The sequence below is a fragment of the Falco cherrug genome, chromosome 7, assembly GCF_023634085.1.
Source record: "Falco cherrug isolate bFalChe1 chromosome 7, bFalChe1.pri, whole genome shotgun sequence".
In the NCBI taxonomy this organism is placed as follows: domain Eukaryota; kingdom Metazoa; phylum Chordata; class Aves; order Falconiformes; family Falconidae; genus Falco; species Falco cherrug.
The window spans coordinates 37,382,861-37,402,730 of NC_073703.1; the positions used below are offsets into that span (position 1 = coordinate 37,382,861).

The 19,870-nt window shown below is 40.6% G+C and overlaps 1 long non-coding RNA gene across 4 annotated transcripts in view; it reads left to right on the forward strand.

Moving 5' to 3' along the window:
• The window catches only part of LOC114015758 (uncharacterized), a 166,538-nt gene that overhangs the window by 93,363 nt on the left and 53,305 nt on the right, over positions 1 to 19,870 (forward strand). For 2 of the 4 annotated variants that reach the window (XR_008733304.1, XR_008733306.1), the window contains exon 4: positions 18,186 to 18,319. The exons of 1 other annotated variant lie outside the window; for it this stretch is intronic. This is a non-coding gene — a long non-coding RNA (uncharacterized LOC114015758). Of the gene's footprint in view, positions 1 to 6,775; positions 6,803 to 18,185; positions 18,320 to 19,870 lie in introns of all 4 variants that reach the window. One more of the 4 variants, XR_008733305.1, reaches the window with a different exon arrangement.

Consider the following 19,870-nt stretch of genomic DNA (forward strand, 5'->3'; position numbering starts at 1 on the left):
ATGTCATTTCTGTGTCACTCCTCTAGGGGTTAAATGAGTTTCATGTTTTGGACATCTTAGGAAAATAATAAACAATGAAGCTCATCCAAAAAACATCTGCTTATATTTTTTTTTGGTTGTTAAATAGAAGACAAAGATATTTAAAATGTGGTTTTAATCACCTGCTAAGAAAATGTTTACATAAAAAACCCATTTTTTCATCCTGAAAACTGTGAATTTACCTTCTGCAGCAATTTAGAAAAAGCCAGAATTTATCCACATTGTGTATTTAGCAAGTAAAAAACCTAGTTGCTATGGTGGGCTAACTTAAATATAGCTTGAGAATGAGGTCAGTGGAGTGAACGCAGTTTGTACCCCTCAGAGCTAATGTGTATGCACATTACCTTAAAGAAATTTACCCAGTGGATGTCTGTATTTGCCTGTGTATTTCAGTGCATGTGCATGACAGGCCACGACGCTTTCCCTGACAGGCATTTGTGAAAGGAACGTCCCTTTCACATTTGCATTTCTGTTGAACACCAGCAGCACTTCTATTGATAGGAGTAGAGTTTACTTGACTCTGCTGGGGTCAGAACTCACTGTAGGGCTTGGGCTCTTCATCATGTAATGTGGGGCCTGGTCAGTAAAGTCTCTTCATTAATTTGGATCAGGCCTTGGAATTCCTCTCTGTCAGCTAGTGCTTACTCAGCTGAAAATACTGCCTTGGGCTTTCTCACCCATGCAGGAGAAGGTTGCCACAACTGAACCTCTTCTCTGGTGTTATTGTATAAATCCAGCTTGATGCTCAACATCCCGCTTCTTAATGTGCTACGCAGCTGTCTCACTGTTGGCTTCGTGCCATCTTCATGTTACACCTCCCAGTAAGTCAGCTGCTTCCACTCCGTTGTTTTGTTAATCCCTTTTAAATAACTACTTTTTTATAGTGCTACTTACAGGAAATACCACTTCAGTAATGCCTCTGAATGCCTAAAACGTTGCCATATGCATCTTAAACTTAAAGAACCCTATCTTGCCCTATTCTGTATAGTAGCCTCAGACCTACAGACACTGCAGTGAATTGTGATGAAAATATGGAGGAAATTTTAAAGAAAAGCCTCTCACCTTCTTGCACACAAAGTACTTAACTCTGTTACGGGAAGCACTTGGATGTACACCAGAACTTGGACTGATCAGTTATTAAACGGGGGCCTAGATAATAAGGGGGAGCTACACCAGGACAAAGTGTACTGTGTGAAGGTAGGAAAGTATAAAAATGCAGCAAAGTAGCTTCGTGATAATTAGTGGAAAGGAGATCACAGCCTGTCTTTCTGTCCTACACAAACCTCTTGTTTATTATTGTGGCCTGACAGCATATGGCTCTGAGTTTTTAATGGACTAGTACCATTTCTCAGTTGTTTTTGCTTTCTCTTTTCTCACAGTAAGATGTGACTTAAATTCCTAAACTCAAAACCCCCAAAAATTCAACCCACAAGCCCCAGTGGTATTTGAAGTTTATGTATTCTTTAACCAAAGGGCTTTACATAACCAGATAATGGTACATTCTTTAGTGAAATTCTTGAAGCTTTGGTCTTAACCGCTGCTTCTTGCAGTGATGTGCTTGAAAAAATGTGAACTATGTAGCTGTACCGGAGGGCTGTGTGGTTGAGGTATGTTCTTTTTCTCAAAGTGACAGACTGGTGTCAAGGTCTAGATTGAGGCAGGGTCCTGGCTCCAGCTTGAACAGTCCTGTGGTGACATCAGAATTTTGACATCTACATTTAAACATTTTTTTTTTGTTATTGTCATTATTGCAGAGAAAAGCTGAAGATTTGGAATGAATTAATCCACTACAGAGATATCTGCTGGAGTAAGCAGAGAACTTTAAAGTTTTGTGAGCTGGGAATTGCCTCGTTCATTTTTCATAGGTTATTAATTCTGAAACCTTTGCGCTGCCTGCAGCGGTGGACTTGGATGTGTATGGGAGAAGTTCTCCAGACTGTGGGCAAGGAGACTTGATTTCTGAGAGAACAAAGAGGAACAATAAAGCAAAATCCTTGTTGGAAGGAGAGATATAAAAGTGTTTAAAGAGGCTTGAGAGAGAAAGAAACACGTAAATGGTTCACAAGGCTGGAGTTAAACAAAACTAAGCAGGATTTAGAAATGTACTTAGAAGAAATAATCCTGAAAAGGAAGAGAACAACCTCCCTTTCCACCCAAAATCAAAAAGGAACACTATTAAAATGTTCTTAAAGTATTTAGTTTCTTTTAATAACACTCATAATACATTGGGCAGTCCAACATGAGTCTGTGTGTATTGGCAAAGCATAGTAGCCTTTTGGATATTTAATCTTCATCTAAGTGTGTTTCAGATCTATGTGTGATAAACCTCATTTGCTAAATATGGGAGGTTGATCTACTCTATAACACAGCAGTTGTGTTTCAGGTACTAAACCAAAATGATATAAAGGTCTCAGGCTTCTTGGCTTTTAGTTGACTTGTGTTTTATTCTGAAGTGTGATGTTAATGAGAAATCTCGTTGTCAGGAGCCTTTTATTGAAATATTTCCAAAACTTTGTAATTGCTTTTCTTCTAAATCATCTGTGTTATCTGGATTGCCATTCAGTTTACTATGGACAACTACTGGGAGCACCCAGAAATAAAATCAAAGATTGAGTCTTTCTTTCCCATATCTTTGACAATATTCTTGTTTAGATATCTTGAACAAGAACATCATCAAGAAGCACAGGGCTCAACAGCCAGAGTCTAGAGCAAACTAATCTGGCAGTGGATCCTTTGTGGCTTTAGGCAGACAAGGCACATGATTTTCAATCTCAGTTTCCCTTTCTGTAATATAGAGTGATGAGAGTAATTTCACTCCTATCTGACAAAATATTTTAATTGCTATAGACAGATGAAATGGTATGGAAATAGACTTAATGAGGATTGTTCAAAATCAGAGCATATCCATCATTCATCATTTAATTGTTTCAATTTTTATTTTTATTTTTTATTTTTTTTTTTAATGAAGGAACTCAGTTTATAATTGAAGAGACCAAAACATTTAAAGGTTGGATTTGTATTCTGGAGACTATTCTGAATTTCAAGAAAACTACCCCCCCACTGATTCATTATGAGAAATATTCTAAAGGCTTTCCAAAAGTTTTGTCTTTATGCAGAACCACAGTCTGTTTATTTCTTCATGCCAAAGATGAGGTTTGGCACAGGATTGTCCCATACCCTTGCCAAAAGCTCTCCTAAGAGCTCACTCAGTTAGTTTATATTACTACTTTTGAAAAAGGAAACATTAAAGAAACCATACTTTAATACAGTATAAAGGTCCTCTGAAGGCTGAAAATGCCTCCCCTCTGGCCCCACCTCACTGCAAAGGGCTAGGGGAAGTGAGGGAAAAAGGAGTCCTACAGTCAAAGAGCTGCCTCTGTGTGAGGCCTGGGAGCTAGGACAGCTTTGCTCTAACCCTTATTTCCCTGCAGACTCTGTTTTCAAAATTTGTTTCTAAGTCTGGTTGCCCAAGTCGAGACAACCATGGCTTCATTTTCAGCATGTCTGGGCACTCTTAGCACCTGTTGATTTTTCTGTGACTGTTCAAGGAAAGAAAGACCTAGGTTGCCTCCTGCCAGTCTCCCAAACTACTGCAAGTGCACAGAGTACCCAGTGCCTTGGTCTGTCCCTGTCTCTCCCTCTGTGAAGACGAGCACTAGTGCATTGCCTCTGCAGCTTCTATGGAAAGTTGCAAATGTCCAACTTGCCCTTTCGTTGCCCTTGAAGTAGTATAACCTCCAGCTGGTGTCTGGAACCCCGGGCCTTTCCCTGATATCTGGAATGACACACCAGGCATATTCTCTAACTTTTGACTCGATATGGCATGGTCCTGCATACTGGGGAAAAAGAGGCTTGAAGGATCTGCCTAACTATGCTGCAGGGAGATGCCTGTTGACTAAACTGTTTCATTTAAATGCAGAGGCTTAATATTTTTACACTTCTATGAAGTCTTCAAGTTTGAGATAATACATAATTGAAACATAGAAGGCTATTCTCATAGAAATGCCGGATTCTGTAGCTATACTATGCAGAGTTGAGAGAGTATTTCAGGTGATTGTAAAGACTTGTGTATTGTAAAAGAAAAATGTGTGTCTCTGTGTATCTGTGAATCCATCTATCCATCCATTTATCCATCCAGCAGAACTCAGATTGTACTTTTATAAAGTGAAGCCAGATAAAGCTGTCACGCAGCTGAATATCTCCATCCTTCTGGAGTTGTCCATTCAGCCCATTCATTGTCTACAGGCTGCATGGGCCAGGCATAGTTGGCTGTCAGAGAGAACTCAGCTAAGGCATGTAAGACACTTTTTTTCCATTTGAGTTCCCCACAATAAAATGGCAGCCAAAATTTCTGCATTTAATTTTCAAATATGCTTTATCTTTTTTTTTTTTTAATGAAACTACCACATCCAGAATTTCTTGTTCAACCACAATGTCTTTTCCTCCTAGGGATCAGTCCAAAGAATTTCCATTAGGTGGCCGAATACCTAAGTGTTAGGGGTGCATATGCAAAACTTACAGATTAAATTTGAGTCTTGCATGGATGGGATCCTTTTTTCTGCAAGCATATTTGTCTTTGAGACCTGTCAGAGTGGCACTGGTGTGGGTCAAGCTCCAGGGTCAGGGCCTTGAAGACTTTTTAGTGAAAGCTATCACTTGAATTACAAGGCATTTCTAGTACGATATGAAAATGAAACCATGCTGAAAATTCTTAAAGTACTCAAAGAGGGAGTTATTTTATAACCTGCAATTATTCTCAATATTTGTGTTTCTGGAGAGAATAAATGTGGAAGGCTTCAGTGGGTTGATCCTCCTATCATAACTTCACACTGATACTCAGATGGCAGTCCTTGAAGAATTTAATCCTTTTTCTCTGCTGTAAATAGATATTTTGTTTAGCTAACCTGCTGGAGGATTTAAAAGGAAATCAACATGTTCTGTAGACTCAAAGAGTGAGGACTGTTTATTTGTACATCCTGACCTCCTGCATATTACAGGCTAAAAAATATTGCTCTGTCACATCCGCATTGAGCCCAAGTCCTTCAATGTTTCATTAAAGTGTTACCTGTAAACACAAACTTGCAACCATAAATTCTTTCCTACCATTGTTCTTTTTGAAAAACTGATTTCCTGAGCTCAAAATGAAGTCTCCTTTCCTATGGCACTGGATTATCTATTTTTTTAACAAGGCACAATCTCCAGTTGGAGCTTTTCTGGTGGCTAGGAAATTCCTTATGGTTCAATACTAATGGACACTGAATCCTAGTAGGTTGTGTTCACATTGAAGCCTTTCATTTATTGGGAGCACTATTAAGGCCGATCCTGTTCACCCATCCAACTCTTTCCCCACATTGTGTTAAGAATTTAATTGTTTTTGAGGTGTCTGCTTTTAGCAGCACTGTGTTAGGAATTTAACTATGTTTGAGGTGTCTGCTTTTATCAGATATGGTTGAAAATGGTGATTGTGTCCAAAAAATTATTGAAGGGGTAATATGCATGTGACCACTCATGCAGGCAAAGCTTGACTGCCTAAGATTTGTTTCCCTAGGAAATCTGGCACCTATGCTGCCAGAGCTATCTGAACTCCTGTGCATTTTTATTGTTGTATTCTTACCGTTCACTTAAGAAGGAGAGATAAGAGTTTTATCAGATGTGAAACAGCATTCCAAGAGGATATCAACAATGACCAATGGTCTGATTTCTTTCTGATATTCTGCCTGGTTCTAGGGTGGCTTGCAACATGGTGGGTCTATAAAAAATATGTTTAAAGTACACTAGAGTTAGTATATAGTTTAATTTTTGTCATATTTTCAAAGTAGTTTGTCATGTCAACAGCAAATAAGCAGGATGCAAATGAAATGTTGAGGGTCTGTTTGCCTTCACTTCTGTTTGTATTTGCTATATCTGAAGATGCTCCTAGATTTTGTTGCAATAATACTTTTCATTTAGAAATTTGGACCTCCTCTGATGTGAGTCCAAAACATTTCCATTTCTAAGTGCAAAAAGTTGATCCCTATGTAATTATAAATTGGTGCCAGCTTCTAACCACACTACCTTACCTACCCTAGTCCTTTGGAAATGTTTTACTTGCAACAACTTTATATACCAAACATGTTTGTTTAATAAAAATGTTGTTATGATAACTATAAACAACATATTTTTTATATGACTAATGTTTTCATGAAGTTGGTTTCATTTTCACAGGTCACTGCTTCCTTTTCCAGCCTCACAAACAATTTTCTCAATCATCTTGGGCACAGAGCTGGTGCCTCAGCACTTGGATCTGTGTCCTATGATTTGATCTTCTTTTCAGAGTGCTCTTCTATTTTTCCCTGACCATTTGCTGTTTTTCTGACTTTTTTTTTTTCTTCTTGTGCCACTTCATGACAGTTTTTCTTCATGATATGCTGTTAAAAGAGTGAGATATCTGGAAAAAAATTAGACTTAGCGTGAAAAAAGAAAAAGTAGCTGACCAATAAGCTACCTAGAAAGTAAGTGATTTTTCTTTTTCTAATGTCTTGTGTGTGTGTGTGTTGCTATCTTAAAATCTACATTCATTACTTTATCTACAACAGAAGGCATATTTTGTAAATTACCTTAAACATGCTATCAAACTGTAATTATTCATGAATAGTCTCTTTTTATTGTTAATGATATGCATCACACTAAGAGAGTTTGATATACTGATTATAAGAATAAAGTTCATCTGAGGTAACAGAGTTTATTCCTTTCTCAGGCATCCAGCCTGGATCTCAGCTGCAAAGTAAGTACCTCTCCACATCTCATTACCAAAATAGCAACCTTCTTAATCCTTTGCTGTGAAGAACAAAGGTTCGATTCAGTCTCTGGAGCAGAAATAGGATCTTATTAATGCACTGGCAACTACAGTGTTGTTATTTTTGTTAGAAAAGGGAGAAACAGGAATTTGCTGATATATGTTAGATTAAGGGCTGTTATTGTTTTGAGATTAATTGGATTGTTAGTTGGGCCTTTCCAATGGCAGTTGAAAATATACAAAATATCTTGTAATTTAACGTTCTGAATGAGTTCAGGAGCAAATCTTGCAAATTCACTTCAATTCTTTGTATCTGTTCTGGAAAAATCACCCAGGGTATCAGTTAAATGGTGCATTGCTTACTGCACGAGTGGTGAAACTGGGAGGAAAGTTCTTCTGTTGCTCTTGCCTGGAGTGCTGGTCTTCCTGAGCTCAATCCACTTGCTGTCCAGTGGATCAAAGCTGAGAGCCAAGGCTCCAGCGAGGTACCTAGAGCTCAACCTTTGCAGAGCACTGACTCAGAAGAGGTCTATGCATGTGCCGATTGTCCAGGCTTGAACATGTTACAACTGACGTATGAATTCACATTTTGAAGCATTGGAGCTCTGATGGTGTTTTATGGAGTCTTTTCTTTCTTTTGAAAGATTTTCTGTCATGTAGTGTTGGTCTGCAGTGGACTCTGGAATTTGGGATCCCTGTGGAGTAGGCTCTCTATGCCTCTGGCAGCTCATCAGGATAAAGTTGAAATTAGGATTGCAGAGAAGAGCCAGAGGAATTCCACTTGGTGAATTAAATGTTATTGAGCTTGAGGACCTGGAAAAGGGTGAGGGAAGGATCTGGGTGAGCTCCCAAATTGGTATGAATGACTGGCATAGAAGGTATTGCTTAAAGCAAAAATAAATGCAGTGTAACTGAGCCGTTGAGACCAGCAAACTGTTTCTGGAAATGACTGGTGCTTGATAATTCTTAGTGATAGGCAAATGCCATACTCCAAAATATGTGTGGTCCATTGTGCAATTCTGTGTGGGTGTGGATCTTTGCAGGTTATTGGCCTATGCCCTCTGGCACAAAATGTGTTTGCATAAGTCTTAGCATGTAGAACTTTGGGTGTTTATCTTCATGTGTATGTGAAAGGTTCAGGGTTAAGCGAGGGAGAACTATCCCAGAAACTGAGGTCAGCAGAAGCATTCTGGAAAACTGTTCCCAGGCCTGAGTACCGTCACAGAAAATGAAGACCAGTAAGATGGCATTCACAGTGAACCTCAGTTCTCTGCTTCTGTTCCTCATGGTTAGGGCAAAGCCTGTGTTTGGCCTCCAGGAGATAGGACAGAGATATATCTGTTGACAGAGTATGTAAGCTATAGACTTGTGGCTTGAGTGTGTGGACTTTTATTTGTGAGTTAGAAGAGATTTCTGAGCATAGTCTAAGGCAATTAAGTTGTATTAATTGCTGTTTTATCCTGATTGTATATATCCCCAGAAGATTTTAAGTATCAGGTTTTGATAAAACAGGAATGTTTTGAATGCCAGTAGGAAATTTGCGGCCAAGCCTGTTCTCTGTTATACCACTGTAAAGCTGGGATAATTGTATTGACTTCTGAGTGGCAGTGGTAGAACTTGAGTAGGACTGGACATGCGAGAGGAAGCTGTGAGTGTGCGTGAGTGCGCCTTGGGCAGTGAAACAGCTGACTGAAGAAACAGCTCATGTACTGCTCTCATTTCCCCTTGATGGTTTCCAGCTGTCCTCTTATCCCTGGCATATGAAATGACATTAATTAGTTTCAGCTTATGAAAATAAGTGAGAGGCAGTGTGTGTTACACACCTTATAGTGCTGCACATAAACAATGTGCTACATACAACAAACTGTGATCACAGATGCTGAGTGACGTAGTTATTTGGTTATTAAGCCAGGAGCTGAGCAAAGAGAAAGTTCCTTTGGCAAAGTAGTCATAGGCTAGATGGTTTCTCAGACTGTGCAACAGAGGAAGATGTGCTCACATGCAGGAGAGCAGTGTATATTGCACTTGGACCACAAATGAGAGTGTCACAGACTTTGATCATCACAGGTCTTTCAGTATTGACTGAGGCAGGAGAAAGGAAAGATCTAAATAGGACAGTAAATAAAGAAGGGCAGTATGGCTATTTTCCCTGACCAGTAAGCACATATTTGTAGAGTATTAACAGCTTTGGTTGTTTTGTTTTTACAATTCTTACACTTTTTTTGATTAGGAACCCTAGATTGCTTCCTCAAAGAGTATGAAGAATAAATACATATAAAATGTATTTGAAGAGTTTGCACACCTGGATTTCCCCAGCCCTTAGTATATCGTCTTCATGTGGGACTGAATGAGTGATATTTTTATGCTGCTGCAGCAAGAGCTGATACTGCCTTGCTGCCCAGGTTGATAGGAAAGTATTATTAGAAATTGACTGAGATCAAGAGATGCAGAAGAAAACACATTAAGGCAGGCATGGAAATCACAATGTCTTAACACCACTGTGGGTCCCAAAGGCTAGAAAGATTTTACTGAATTGTATGAGCTGCTGCAGGCTCTGTCTAAAGCAAACTGGAAATTATAAACTCAAATTTAAGTGAATGTTAGAGACTTAGTGGACAAGGTTATGCAAAAGTTGGAATATGTGTGCAGGCTGCAGTCATGATGGAAGAGTTCCTGTGCAAAGGAGAAGCTGGCATTGACAGGTTGGTGTTGCCCAGCTAGAAATGTATAACCCAGGAGAAACTATCCCTATGATGTAAAAATATGAATAATAAATGAACTACAGATACTACTGTGGACAATAATGAACCTGAACAAATATACTACTGAAATACCAATGTCTGATTACTAAGATTATTTGGTAAATGAATGGCCTATTGGGGTCATCCAACAACAAAATCAGATGAACTGCGATTTAAATGTCAAATAGTTTCTTTTGGTTTAGATTATAGAATGTAACCATGATGAAGCTCTTACTATAACAGGAGGGAATTTGTCCTGGTTGTGTGTGGACAGCGGAGGAGAAAACAGAGAAGAAACCAGAAAACCTGTTTGGAAGGGTAGGGGGAACTCTTAGCTTATATGAATTTTCTCTGTTTTACGCTTAACTCCTGATGCCAGCTGAGATGAGAAGTGCTGCAGATACTCAACTGGGTAGTTTCCACTTAATTTAGTGCATTAACCTAGTGATCCACTGGGTGGAGACGGCAGACAAACTTCCTCTGAGATGTTTTACTATAAAAACGATGGGTGGAAAGTAGCCCAAGATCTAGAAAAGTAAGAAAGAGACATGGTGGAACTGCACAGGAGGCTGAAAGTGGACAAGATTCAGAAACAAACCAGCTTTTAGTTCTCACAATAGGACTTGTGTGCATTGTAGAAAGCTGAATTCTATCAAAGCATCTGATGTTTATCTCATGTCTGAGACTAATGCAGCTGTACGAAATCTCATGTGTTGGCTGATTGCCATGACCTTAACCAGAGGGCTTTCAGGCTGAATTTAAATCTCTCATCCACTCAAAAGTCTCATCCATTCAGTAATACTTTGTGAGGTGCTGGTTTTTCCCTCGGGACCTTACAGAATCTGGGAAATTAGTGAAAGGAGTTCGGCAGAGCATATATTGGTTTCATATTTTCATAGGAGGCAAATCCTGAAGGAACGTGTGCCTGAGTAGGACAGTGCTCAGCCTTCTTAGGTGGAGCAGAACTCAGTGTGAAGTTGGGAAAGCGTCAATGAGGAAGAATTTTGATACACAAAATAAGGAATAATAATACCAATCCAGAAAGCAAACTACCAGGCTCTGACAGGCTCTTCAAATGAGTGAGCAAGGCCAGCCTTTACTGGACTGTGAGAATATTACACAAGATTTATCCTGCAGTTCTACTTCTTACTGCTTGAGTCACTGAAGGTATGTCTACTCAGGGTTTGGCAGGCAGATACGAACTTGCTCTGTCCACGCTCCAAGCTGGCTGGGTGAAAGCTGGCTCTGAATGGGAAGCTGTGTAGCCATCATTAGCATGTGGCTGAGCCTGAACTAGTAAGTCCTGCTGGGAAGCAGAATATATTAGCTTGGGATCAGCATTACAGGGCTGCAATTACATGACTTTAGGATTAGAGGTAGACTCTATCTGGGCATCTTGGAGCACTTGCAGAGGGAATTGCATCTGTTTGTGAATCTGCCATGGAAGCGCACCCTGAATACGTTAGAAGTGTTAGCCAGACATGGTGATCTGGAAAAAGGGTGCCCAAAAGGCTGCCCATTCTTTTTAAAAAAACATCAAGTAAAATTGAGTGCCAAACTCAAGCTTTAACAATCTGCTTTCAGATGCTTTCTGTCAGGTCTGAGGCTTGATGTATGCTAATGTTAAAAGGAAAGACTTAAAGCTGTATGTTTGAATGGAAACGCAACTGGTCAGTGGGAAGGGCTGTGCAGCCATGACAAATGAGCACCTTGCAGTAATATCTTCCTGAATTAAACGTCACCCCCTATACAGTCCATTGCACAAAGCACTTGCTCCCTTGTTTACAATGAATGGAAAGTGCTAATGACAGCTTATTTATCTGGTGTGCTAGACTCCTAGGTCACTTAGGTAGTTTTGAAGATGTTCTTTTTCAAACTACCTTCTGTAATTCCTCTCCATGCCTCTGATTTTCAGAAAAAAAAAGGTGTTTCTAAATAAAATTCATGGGCATTTAAACTATTATTTTGTCCTTAGCCTCAGGAGTCCATTAGTTGCCATGTTCTTGAAGCAAATTAGTACAATGCATTCTGTAGGATATAAAACTCTTGCTAACTGTGGCAGTGGATCACTGCAGTCATTAGATTAATACCAACTATATCATCCAGGATCCTCATCTGGTTTTACTGAGCTTTGTTAACGAAATGGAAATGTATGATTAAAGTCATCCTGTCTGTCCTTCTAAAGTTGTGCCTGTGAATGAGTCACTGTTTTACAAATGGGTGTTGCCAGACACTGATATTGAATACGGCTCCAGCCGTCAGAGCTCTGGGTCCAGCACTGCATTCTTGGAGTCCAGACTGGAACACTGAAATTCCCATTGAAATCTGTGGGAATTCTGTGTGGTCAAGGCCCAAGCTACCTTTATGGCTTTCTGTGGCAGCTTGGAGAATGATGTAGCTCAATGCAGTAGGCATCTAACAGCGTGGGGACTCAGTATGCATTTCATGGATCTCTTCACTTTGTCACTTGAAACCCAAGATGGAATTGAGGATATCACATTCCACTTAAGCTCTGTTTGTCTGAGGTCAGTTGAATGCCCTCTACTGTCCCTGGATGTGATACCTTCTGCTCCACTGGCAGAGTTGCAGCTGTGGTTTCTGTGCTCACTGGGCACGAGAACTATTTGCACAGAGCAAGCCCCAGTGTGTCGGTCAGCTTGCCTGCCATGCCTGCTGCAGCGGCCCTGCCTGGCTGCGTGAAGGATGGAATGTGCTTTAACCTTTTGGCAGACATATAGCTGTTTGCATGCCCCAAAGTAAATAGCTCCCAAAGATCTTCGGGTGGAGTTGCTCACAGAAAGCTCTGTCTTATGGGCAAGGTTGACCCAGTAGTTAATTTAGCTTGTTTGCTTCACATACGAGATAGGGTTTGAATAGTTCTGGCCTTGGGGAATTTCACATCTGGATTCAAACTCTTTATGACTACTGTCCCCTAATCTGTGCCATGGGCTGTTCCCAAGTCCCAGTTCTGTACTTTTCCAAGCTTTGTGTTTCATGTCATCCCCTCAGGGGCATTTGTAAAAGTGGGAGGGCCAGACTGGTAATTGCAAGAAAGAGAAGTATCGTCACTGACGTCAATGCAGCTCTGCCACTTCACATTTGCAAGGAATCAGGGATCAGACCCATCTACCAGTGTCACAGTCTGCTGGGGAGGAGGGGAGGCAGCCTGAGAAGTGTTGGGTTTGCACTTCACCAAGTGACAAACAGAGAATCTGAATGCAGTAGCCAGACACATTATAAAACAGGCTGTTGGAGAGACAGCTCTGTGTGGAGGCTTGAGTCTTGATTTACTCCTGGGCATTGTCCTGATATTCCATGGCTTTAAGACAATTTTTTAAAAACTTAATATACGGACTTCCATGAGGGTAATTGGCTGAGACCCCTTGTGTGTCTTCTGGGTGGTCCCATGTGACACAGGAGGCCAGTTGTGGGTATAGCTGCTTTTGTGCAGTTGAGAAGGCTGTAGTGGAAAATCCAAGGTTGGTTGTTCTGTGTTACTAAATGTATGGTTACACATAGATTTGAGGTAATTTAAAGCTTCCAAATCCTTCACCTATCTCAGGATATCTTAATTATTTTTGAAAGCATGAGTTTAAGGGAATAATTTGGAATTGAAAGGAGGGGAGGCTGAAAGCTCTGAGTCAGGCAGAAGAGAGCCAGGGGTTTCTTGGGTGCAAGGGGGAGTAGAGGAGGGGGGAAAGGCAACTTGGTATTAACACACCCCTTCAGAGATCCACTAGTGCTGTTCCCAAAACTCTGCCAGTTTGGTGTATTTCTTCTCCTGTGCTTTTGCTCATCTGAACAATCTCTCCAGAAATCAGCTAGTGCGAGCACAGAAGTAATTCTCTTTGCCAGGTAAATGGGAACAATAGTGGAGTGGGAAAGAATGAATCATTGCCATTAACAAGAAGACTAAGGTTGCTCTCATCATCAACACAATGCAGTGTCTATTCTCAAATGTCAGTGCTAATAACTTACCATTTACAAATTAGATTTATCCCCCTCCCACACAAACCCACATAGTCCTTACTACCCTTCAAGCTTAGGTCATAGCTCCCTTTTTCTAAGGGCCACCAATAAAACCTTCAAAATCTATCTCCTCCAGTCTGGCTGCTTTCAAGATTGAATACTCCTCCCCTTTTCCCTTTGGGTTTTTGTTTTAGTTACAGCTACATCACTGAAAAATGTGGAAATGTCTTTGAAAGCCCATCTAAGGCCTTAATTATCCTTAACGTAAGAGGACCATTATCGTCTACAGATGAAATGAATAATACAACAAGTAAGAAAGATTCCAAAGTTTTGGTTACCTTAATAAATTCCTAAACGTGAAGGAACTCACAGATCTTTATCCAATGCAACCAGAAATTATTAATGCAGGTGGGAGTATCAAAAGCTTGAGTGTTTCAGCTGGCATCTTACAACATCTTCTGTTGAGACAGTGTTTTTCATCCAGCGTACTGATGGATTGTAACTATAGCTGCCCAGAAAAGATGTAACAAGGATGCCAGTTTCCTAGATAACCATCATGTAGGTGTAGAACATGAGATGCTGCTATTTCAGATGCACATCAGGGTATTAATAGCCTCCTTACTTTGAAAGTAATGGGCTTGTTTGAATTCCTAGTCCTGAAATATAGGAAACATTCAGGATATGTTTTTCAAGCAGGATGGCTTTTAAAGTGAAGTTGAAACAGGTAACTGGAAAAAAAGACACAGAAACAAATCTGAGACTGATTAGTGAAGTTCATTTAACAGATCCTGCTTGCCTAGTCCAACACAAGCAGTTTTTTATTAATTAATAAATCATTCTCTCTTTCTCTGTGGATTGAGAATTCTTCAAAGTGGTTTACATGCAGTTCTTAGCACAGCTGCTTGCTGGGGGTGTGTGCTCTGTGTGGGGGATCTATCAGCAGCCTGGCTACCTCTGTGTGATCTTGGGTAAGGCCTGGATAAAAATCAAAGGCCAGATTGTTCTGTTTTACCAAATATGTTGCCCGGGGCCTGCTAATTAATAGAATGTCTAGGAATGTCATACAACTATTGAAAAAAAAAAAGCGTCACTTGAAAATTGCTATTGTTTTAATTGAATGTTGTCATTTTCACATAGTGACCGATATCTTAGCCTACCAGTCTTTTTGAAAGAGCAAACTGGAACATGGGAAAACAGGCCACTCATAGGGAAACACTGTCTGTTTTCAAGTTAATTTTTAACGTAGGTCTCAGAACCATAAATACTCCCACATGTTGACTAGGGGCCTTATCCTGAAATCCAAACTTGTGTTTCATTCTTATGAGTTATTCCATCATAAGTCAGTGCCGGAGGCTGACTGTAAACAGGGGTTGCAGAATTGGGCTGATTTTGACCTAGCAATAGAGCATAACTCTGGGAACGTTTGCTGGAGATATGGCACTTAGTAACATGGGCAGACCAGCTGGAACTCCGAGGTTGTGCATGGCAGTAGGCATGCAGGATTGTCTACCAGTAAGTGTTTGCAGGATTGGGTGGTAGGTGGTCCTACTTTATTTGCTGTTTTAACAGAAGTCTGGTACTTGTTATGGAGTGAGTTAGTTCCTCTGGGAAAGGTGGGTGTAACTTGTTAGGACATGAAGGATAACTAACCTCAGACATTTGGGAAGTTGTGTGTGTGTTTTGATGCATATGATTTTGTTATGTAAAACAGTGAGGCTCACCCCCTTCTCTGCCTGATCGTGCCCTCTTGTGGGTTTCTGCACAGTTCTTTTGAAGGAGAAGGGTAGCTCATATGATGAGGTGAGAAAGAAGATGAGTGGAAATAGAAACCAGGAGGAATCAGGTCTTCAGATGAATAGTTATAAGGCCTTCTAGCATTCAAAATTTTTTTGTCCTGTGTCACTGGGCCTATAGGGGAAAGCATTAACATTAGCTAAAGTTGCGTCTTGATTTTTACAGAATAATCTGGCCATGATTCAATTGTGCATGATGGGATACATTTTTTCTGATATCCCACTGGAAGTATTCCTTAAATACATCCCCATGCTGTCAGAAGAAACTAAAATCCTTTTTTTCCCTCTCTGCATAGCTCTTGGATTGACAGCTGGTTTTCATATGATTTGCTTCTATCAGTGTGTTACAGCAAAGGTGTGTGCTTTGGGCCATGAGTATAATTTTGAAGGTTTCTTATATTGAAAATTCCCTCAGTTGGCACAGTGCTAGATTTTCTGGGCACTCAGCAAACACGATGACATTTTGGAGGTGGAAAGAAGCAATGGGGAATGAGGGGGAGTATCTTTTTATCTGTGAAATACAGTTGTAGTATCTCTGCAGCACTGTGCTTTAAGTACAGTATGCTGGTCTTGGCTTTTATGTGAGAGTTCTGGAAGAGTTTTGTGCACTGCACAGTCTGATTGACAAAGAGGTTTTCTGTCCTCACACGACCTCCTTTTAATTAAAAAAAAAAATCAATAAAAGTTCAGCCACACAGCAAGGGATGAATTTAAAGACTGCACACCATGTGACAGTGGTAAAACTTTCATAATAGCCATCATATTTGTTGGTTTAAAAATCAACTTCATTGTCATAGTTAATAGTTTGCAGCTGCTGTAGAACAGAGGCAAATTGCTATGTATGTGTCAGTCTTAAATGCAAGTAAGATCCACTGACTAGGATGACTTGGTTAGTTTTTCCTATCTATTGGTAGTATTGCTGATCATCATCTCTACGCGATGAGAGGAATTCATTGCCACATTTCAGCACTGCTGAGCTGACTATGTGATCTTGCAAGTAAAATAAACTTGTTTTCAGTGGCCTGCCAAAGTATACTCCATGGTATCCCATTAAAAAGGCTTCCAGGGTCGTGTATAAGTAGGTGCAGTTCCCTTGCACATCTATGCAATATCACCAGCATTGATTTAGCTAGTAAAGATAAGTTACATGAAAAGTGTTAAAGAATTAAAATTTGTCACCTATTGTGAAGCTCAAGAGTAAAAGAAGCCTTGCTGGAAGATCACCTGGTAAGTTCTCTGCCAACTTAAAACTTATGAAAGTACTTGTAGTTTGCACCAAGTTCATATCAGATGGAAATGGGAAGTAGATAGAGCAATCCCTCTCCGTCATGCTGGTGATATGCAGAAGGTATGTAAAGTCAGAATGGTCCAGCTGTAGCAGCAGGCTGAGTGCAAGCAGAGGAGTATGTGAAGTTCATGCTGGTGATTTGCAGAAGGTATGTAAAGTCAGAATGGTCCAGCTGTAGCAGCAGGCTGAGTGCAAGCAGAGGAGTATGTGAAGTGCATGCTGGTTATCCTGGACTAGGGACCATCCAAGAAAGCCTCCCTAAGGCATTGGGAGTTGTGGCAATCACAGGGAAGTATGCCTAAAGGGAGGTGTTGTGCCTTTAGGCTGAGCAAATAGAGTGTTCTTTAGATTTAGGGAGATTCTACTTTACTCCTCCCTACTGTATCTGCAATTAGAGCAGGACTGAGCTTAAACCGTGGACCTAAAGGTACAGACTAAAATGTGAGGAGTATCCTTTTTGAGCTATCTCAGCAGGACAGTAGTTATTTAAAGCAGAGCATCCATTGGTGTTTTAGACACCTGTCTCTGCATGAAGAAGTCAGGGAGTTCAAGGAGTGCAGGTCAGGCTGTCCAGGATGCTGTGTTCTCATGGATGAAGTTTAGTTTTTCCATCAAGAAAGCAAACAGTAGAGGAAGGAGAAGGTTTCAAATGACTGAGTTTACAAGAAGGCAGCGCTTTTAATGCTGAAGTCGAATACTCAGAGCCCAAAGGGTGGGAAAAACTCTCCAGGGAAGAGACAGCCCACACAGTCCTGCACTGGATTATTGCAGTGTAACTTCACTTATTTGGGTGAGTTTTCTGATGTGTTTCCTGGGACAGAACCTGACCCTCAGGTCTCATTTACAATTCAGAGAACTTGAGTTTGGCATTTCTGTGCACATTGTGTACTTGCAATAGTTTCAACTCTTGTTATCCCTTCAAGTTTAGTTAATTTGTCAATGTGCTAGTTTGTTTTATTTGCATAGAGACCATGACTAGCACCGAAGTCTTAAAGTAAATACATGTGATCTGTAGTTAATCTGTGCTTTCTTTTTCCCCTGGCCTTCCTGGTTTGTAGAAGTTGCTTTGTTTTACAAACGAATGGAAGTGTATACTGGAAGATGAGGGGAACCTCCAAAACACCCCATTCAGCTTGTAGAGGGCTCTAGAAGAGTGGCTCCATCGAGTCTGGAATTGCTTAAAAAATAGGTACATACTCCTATTCCTTAATCGTATTCCCCATCCTCTTGATGGAGTTTCCTAGAGGATGGAGGGACATCTGGACTGTGGATATGCAGTTAAAATAGTCAATGAACTGTAGGTACCGGCTTTACTTATCCTAAAGCATATGTGTAAAATGTCAGATGGACTCTGTTCATAGCGGTGCCTGTATCTATTGACTAGTTGGGAGACTGCGGTGAGATGTACACTCCCAGATTCTCTGTCATCTTCTCACAGTGGTGGAGCAGTTTGCAGAAGTGGAGGTCTGTGTTTCATCTTCCTTCTCAGGTTGCCTTCCTTCTCTAAATATTGGCAGGACTTCTCAGGGCAGGCATGAAATAAGTCTGTTGAATATAAATTTTGATTTCTCTCATTATAGCTTTGCCTGGGACACCAAATAATCTACTGACATTTTGGAACTCCAGGAGAAGACCAGAATGTTTCCACCAGCAAAGGTCTCTTGGAATTGTTAAAAGAAGACTGGAACAGTGCTGGTTCTTGCACTTTCTTAAGGTATTTTTTCTCCTATCTGGTTTCCAAAGAGGAGTCTGATTTTCATTTCACATTGTCCCACCCCTGTGGCATTTTTGACATTGGCCAGAAATGAGAAGGCTTGATTTGGAAAGGTGTCATCAAAACAATGACTAGATATACTTGGAAGAAAAGTTTATTATTTGGCTTGCTGCCGCTGAGAGCTGCTAATTACCAAGCAATTATGACCAGACATAATTTTTCACTGTCTAAAGCCGCCTCTTGGGTTTAATATCTGTCTGAAAACAAAAGGCAGAAAATTTTTGTGGAGTTCAAAAGAGGCCAAGAGATGTATAAGTATTTCCTCAGGGCACCCTTTGCTACCTTGGGCTTCAAGGCCAGGAGTCTGGCTATCATTGCCTCCTTAGAAAGCATTCTTGGCTCCAGTTGTCTGATCCATCTTTTCTCTCCTGGCTTCTCAAATAATCAAATCATAAAACTAGTTTGGGAAATACATTTTGCATCTGTAACTCATGTGATCTTTGGATGCTTCAGGATTCAAGACTCCACATGTATTTGCCACAGCTGAGGGCTGTGTGTTTGACTCAAAAATCCTTTTGCACACAAATTAGAGGGCAACCAGTGCAAAACAATGTGGTTAGAATGCATTAACTAAGCAGGAAGCATGGAGATCAGTCTCTGCTGTGTCAGGAAGCAATTTGTCTGTGGAAATGGCATGGCACAGTGCTTGGGAAGACAATGCTGCAAGCAATGTTCAGTAGGCTGGCTGCTCAAGAAGGTCCTACAGGGGCATTGTCAGTGAATCAATAGGCCTGATTTATCACTGTATTATATTAATTCTACTCCAGGGTCACTCCATTCAAGTCAGTGAATTTATCCCAGGGTAAAACTGGGGAAAAACAGTGCCTCATCCCTCTTGCCTTCTGCATGAATTGCTTGCACAGAGCCACATCAATAATTTCAGTTCTGTCCTCTTCAGGGCCCAGCTGTGACAAGGTGGGAGCTGGAAGGCTCTCAGCATTGCTTAGAGGAGTTGGGGTATAATCCTGGTACTGGCAGAAATTTCTGAACCCCAGGTTTGCTAGCTAATCCTTAAAAGTGGTTTCTGATGAGGATACAGTGAATCTTACAGTGTGGTTCTTGAGAAGTAAGGCGCTTTGAAAATAGGATTTACTGTTGGGATGGAACAAGAGAGGCTGTCACAGCACTAAACTGAGAATAAACAGAGAAGAAAGCCTGCATGAGAGTGCCATGCAAGTGGGTATAAATGAGGGAGGGAGTAAACTCTTGCCTCCAAACAAAGAGTTTGGCATTTGCCTGTAACAACATGCAGGTGCTTTGCCAGCATGAAGAATAGGATTGAGAACTGGAAATCTACGTCTCCATGTTCATCTTTCAGCAGGCTTCCAAGCATACACATTTTCATTCAAAATCACTACCAAGCTGTTTATGGCAGATCTGTGCCAACTGCACTGTTTTATGTAGCCATCTAAGCCAAATCATTGTGACCTGATGTGACTCAGTTTTTTTAAAAGGGTGCGCCTTCAGAATTCTCATTTTCTTCAGTTCAAA